This window comes from Nothoprocta perdicaria, unplaced genomic scaffold (assembly GCF_003342845.1).
Source record: "Nothoprocta perdicaria isolate Ctin4 unplaced genomic scaffold, notPer1 scaffold_54, whole genome shotgun sequence".
In the NCBI taxonomy this organism is placed as follows: Eukaryota; Metazoa; Chordata; class Aves; order Tinamiformes; family Tinamidae; genus Nothoprocta; species Nothoprocta perdicaria.
Genome location: NW_020455799.1, coordinates 2233862 through 2239861, shown reverse-complemented (window position 1 = coordinate 2239861; position 6000 = coordinate 2233862).

The window sequence follows — 6000 nt, the reverse complement described above, 5'->3', positions numbered from 1 at the left end:
CATTCCTCCCTGGAAGATTATTAGTTATACTATACTCCTGAATTAAATTGTATTTCAGAAGGAAGAAGAAATAGAAATGGCTGCTTAGTAGGTTGAGAGTGTTGAGGTATTGGCAGTCAGTCACTCAGGTAAGAAGCCAACACAATAGGTATTAATATTTAAAAGAGCAATCAGTAAGGAAGAATAGGTGCATAGATATGTTACCTGCATATTTTGAACCGCAAGAAGGTTCATCAGGATGTTCATTTAAATAAGGGTAATTTCCAAATATCAGTGGAAAAAATAATTGGAGCAGAGTTTTGAATTCTATATAGCGAATGCAGCAAGTTACGGAGTGCTTCACAGAGCATTACTGCCAGGTAAGCATTCTCTTCTAACAGTAATGTTAAGTTTGTGGGTTTAACCATACATCCGTTTGAGGAGTTTGCTGTGGTTGAAGCTGCAGTGGCTGAACTGCAGTGGCTGACAGAAATTTGGATCTTGGCTGCTTACACATGAAAGTACTTCATGTTCTCTTAAAGAAAGTAGTATAAGGACCTTGGGTATTATTTTTTCCTTGCATTATTCTCATTGCGCCAATTTAGCTACTGCCCAGTTTAGACAATTTGCATTTGTGTGTGTGAGAGAGAGAGCAAAAAACACATTTTTTAAGATTGGTAGAACCCCAGTTCCAAAAGAAGCTTTGCTCCCCTCTTACCCTCATGGTGTTCAGAGCTCATTTGGGTGGCTATCTCTGTTCCTGCAGTCAGCACTGAAATCTGATCAATAAGAAAATATTTTGTGATATGAATTTGATTTTCTTATTCAGAATTAAATTGAAGAGCTCAAATTCATAACCTTTTCCTGATTATTAAAAAAAAAAGAAAAAAAAAAAAAAAAAGAGGGTCCCCTCTCCCCAGTAGAGCTGCTGAGTGAATCAGTCCACTATTGCCTATCAGAAGAAAAGACATTTCTTCATTAGGCATTCATGGCTGCAACAGGAAGATGGGCAAGAACAGACTTTCCAAAGGGCATGATTTTTTACCCGTGAAGGGGTAATTAAATACCAGAAGGGTAACTTATCTTAGCAATTAATTTGATTCTTCATCACTGGCAGTCCTCACACCTTTCAGAAAGATGCCCAGGCCTGACGGTATAAACCATATGGTAAGCATCAAACTGGGGCAGAAAGAACTACCTGGGGTTATTTTGCTCTTAATATACAGAAGGTCAGGCCAAATAACAGTGGTCTCCTCAGCTCACAAAAGTCCAAATCTTACTGGTGTTCCAGTATTGATTTCACACACACTGTAACGTTTCTCCTTCTATTTGTTCAATTGCTGTAATTGAGAAAATGAACCACAAAGCAAACATTGAAGTACTGGAACACAATAAACACCCCAAAACTGAAATATGTCAGAAGGACCATAAAGAGAAGAAAACAGCTGAAAGCATCAAAATACTTAAGAATATACCTTCACAAATTGTTGGTTTTGTTCTTATATTTGAGAAAGTCTTTTCTAGCATGCATGCTCTGTCTTTCTGATGCTTAAAAACATAAACCCAGATTGAAAAGCAGTCCCTAGCTAACAAGTAAAAGATATGAATTAATTCCTATTCCAGATAAATGTCTGTCTGTCTGCACAATCTGTGCTTTTATTATTTCCCACCTGACAGTGTGTGTATGTGTGTGTGTGTGTACATATATATATATATATATATGACTATTCTTATGACCTTCACCCAGATATGTAGCAGTGCTTGCTTACCCAGCAAGGTGACATAAAATGAGGCTGTGCTAACTCATGACCATTTAACTCTATTTCTTTAGGGAGATGTACATTCTCAGGGAAGATATTTGATTATTAGTTGCATATTGTTCATAAATAAAACATGACACAATACAGAAATCTAGAAAAATTCAGCTGAATGGCTTAAATGATGATAATAAATGTGTATAGGGCATGATAACACATAAACTCAGGGGCTTTTCAACCCCCAGGTCTGGAGTCTGCAGCAGTGGCATAATTCCACCATCCTGGAGAGAAGAAAATATATATATTTAAAAATAATCTTAGGCTCTTATAATAGTCCTGTGTTAGCAAACAGCTCCACACTGTGGACACAAGTACTAAGAAAATACCCTGCAAGTTCCTTGTATTTCTGCATTCCCCTGTCTCACCTAAACACATCATGAGATACTGAAAATTATTGGGTTGTGCTTAAATTAACATTTACTTTAATATGCCATCAGTCTAGAGCGTTTGGGAGAGGAGGGGCTTTTCGACAAGACAATCGGTAGACTTGGAGAAAACAGTTTTGTTTTTTAAATGTTTATAATATTTATCAGGAAAAAAATCAAATGCAGAAATTTTGTTCTGAAAGAAAAGCTGCTCTGTGGAATGAGCTCCTGAGGTGCTCTTTAGTAAGAAACCCTACAGGTTGCAAATGAGAATAAATGTTATTTTGGAGCGTATCAGTCATCTCCTCTGGATGTACTTGGATATGAAGAGCGTAACACATCTGAAAACCTTTTAAGAATTTTCTGAGGATTCAGTAGACTTTGGTCATATATATCTTCAAGTTGTAAAATCTTTCTTCCGCTCTAGGAGCTTCTTGTTATGACTTTGGATCTCTCTTCTCCTCCCTAAATACTACTTCAAGAAATAGAGAAGAAAAAGCTAGAGACATTTCTGCCAACGTCTCTTTTATCTGGCTGTTGGTTGGAATGGCCCCAGGGAACATCTGGATGCCCTCAAGGGGACATCCCTTGTAGTCACCCACTGTGGCAGTGTCGCATCTGGAGCTGAAAGTAAGATTGCTTCCCGGTTTGCAAGAAACAATCATGTGTTCAGGAATGAAGAAACACACACTCCACCTATTCCCAAGAGATTCCTCGCCTCCCTGTGGTTTAAAGTTATTGTAGTATTTATTGATCCACAACTATAAAGTGAATACCTTCTCTAACTTTAGGCTCTTCAAGCTAAGTAATTGTATGCTGAGGAAAAACTGAGTATGTATTAACTATTGTTCTAAGTGACTCATGGTATCATTTCCCAGACTGATTATACTGGTTGGACTCCAAGGTTCCTCCCTTTAGAGCAGATGGTAGAAAATCTTTAATTTGGCATTATTAATATGTAACACAAACAAGCAGGACACCCTAAAGAAAGATAAATAGACAAGACCCCTGTCACAAAGTTCTCATAGTAGAAAAAAAAAGTTTAAAAAAAAAACAAAAAACAGATGGGAACTATAAATTGTTGAGGGATCCTCTCCACCAGATACACAAAGTGGATTCTAATTTAAAAGAGAGTACTAGACAATAAGCACATAACACATTATATCATCACCGGAATTGAATGCTTACTCACTTCTGAAACACTTTTTTTTCCAAACCAGATACTATGAAAAAATAAAAGGAAGAAAACAGCCAAAGTTTGACTTTTATTTCTGCAGTTTAAGTAAAGCAGAAGTGAGCCACGCTGTGCCTGCTGCTGCACTGCATTTCCTGTTGCAGCAAGGTGTCCGAGGGGAGTCCCCCAGGGCAGCACAGTCTCCCATGCTATGGATCTGTGGATGAGCCATGGAAGGAATGAATCACCACCACCACGAAGGTCTGCTGTGTGTCTGGAAACCAAACTGCTCCTCAGGTCGTAACTTAGCCAATAATAATATGCCAAACAGTGGCAATTCCTCTCTAGACTTCATTTTAGGTAGCTTATAGGAAACTTAAAACCATACCATTAGTATGTGTCTTGCCTAAAGTTCAACCTAAGCTTTTTTTTTTATTTTGCAGTGATAGTTTCTTGGTCAGAACATAATGTATTCTGCAAGAAAACCATATTCATATCCCAAAGGAAAAAAGCTTTCCTTGTATTATGTAGTCTAGCCTAGTCTTATGTAGTCTTAGCTTAAATTTCCTAATTAGAGAGATCAAATTACAAAATGAGCCTTGCATCTGTGGATGCACCACTGCTCAGCCAGTAATTCCTCTCATTGCACATGCCTCCTTACTTCCTAAGCTGTATTTCTGTACTCAGGCAGATGTATATTTAATTCCAAACTCTTTACTTTCTGCATCAATTCTCATGAGCCTTTTCTGACAGGCATTTTTATTTCTGTGATGAATAAAAACATTATAGAAAATAGCCAAGTAATGTTGCTTTGTATATTAATATTGTATAACAGTGATGCAAAAAGGAATGAGCTTAGGTTTTTTTTTTATTAGAGTGTTTTCAAGTTATATATTTTGATTGCACCATGTAGAGACATTGTCTTGAAAATTTGTCTTAAGTGGTCAGGAAAAACGAGAATTGTATTTTGGAATTTTCCTTAAAAAGCAACAGAGGCACCTAGTGGAAGCATTTGAGGACTGCAGCTGTCAGAGAATGCATGGAGGAAGAGATAATTTTTTTTTTTTACACTACTTCTTCCTGAACTGAATTGCATGAATCACATGAATAATGTCAATTGTGTTTATATTAGTCGTGGACTATATTATAATAGTCTTGGACTATAGTCTTGGACTATATTATACTAGTCTTGGACTAGTATCTAACTGTAAGGAGAACCTGATTAAGGAAGATAAGTTCTATTTCTTCACAAGTCCCCTTAAGCGGTTTGGATTTACCTGCCCACTAAATTCCTTACAGTGCCATTTCTCTAAGCCACCTGGCCAGCTGTACTGCAGCGTGCAGCACTTGGCTACCACCAGCGCAAGTCTCTGATAGAACATTGACAGGAGACATGCAGGGAAGTGGTTTTCTGGAGTCACGAGCTGAATGAAGACCAGCTCAAAGCAGCTCATGGGGGACAGACGTGTGTCATAGGCACAGAGGCGCTCCACGGTCTCAGGCTGAAGGAAAACGCTTTCCACACACGGTTCACACTTCAAAGTCTCCGAGGGAATTGGCTTTGCTTCCAAAACTGATGGGCTGAAGTAGGAAGCACAACAAAAGAAAGGTCCTTCACTACTGTTATTCAATACTTATAAAAGTGGCTAGAGGGCCTACCCAGGACAAAATGCAGGTTCAACTTCTTTGCCTGCTTGAAGGGACACCCCAACATTTCATATTTCTGAGGAGCGTGCCCGTATGACATGAGTTGTCTCTATTACTCATTAAATAAATATTTGCTCTGGAGAAGGAGAGGGTGACCCAGCAGAGATATGAAAGTAGACTCTTCCTAAACCTAAGCATCCCAAGCCACACTATAAGGCAGGCAGACAGCATGAGGGCTTGGTGACACGTCACACTTTAAAAATTTTCCCTTAGGCTGTAGCAGAACACAACATTCTGGAAATATCTGTACTAACTTATCCAGGATGCATTACAGAAGACTTTGTAGGCTCCCCTCCCTGCCCACGTTTAATAGGCTGTGACAATCGGCTAATTGGACCAAGAAGAAAGCTGCACAGCAGGGCCTTGGGAGCACCTCATTATTTCTCCAGTGTACTGCACCGTGTGGCACCTCGACAACTTTGGGTTAGCTGGGCAGCACAAAATGACACCATAATACAAACTTGCATTTTTTCAAGATACACAAAAGAGAAATAATCAGGTAACTTTAAGCAGTTTAGTCTTAGACTAGTCACTCACACAGCATCATCAAGGTCTCACTTCCAAGCATGGTTCAACACTATCAGAATTGCAGAATAACATTGAACTGCTCAAACTGCAGAAGGATCCTCACACTGGTTCTCAGTCTCTAGACAAATTTTACTTAAAGTAAATGGGAACACTTGGCTCCTATTTGCTTATTTTTCCCCTTGATGGAATGCAGGAGTTAATCCTAAAGTTTACCCTCACAGCTACAAGGTACAAGTTTATTACTTCCTCTGCTAACCATACTGTCATTTATTTCTTCCTCAAGTTTCTGCGATAGATTTCTTCCTCAAGTTTCACTGTGGGCTTATGTTTGCAGTATCTATTTTTCTCCTTGCAACACTGGAATATTCGATTAATAACATTACACTACAGCCCATGCTTTAAATTCTGCTGTGCCACCACTGCAGATATA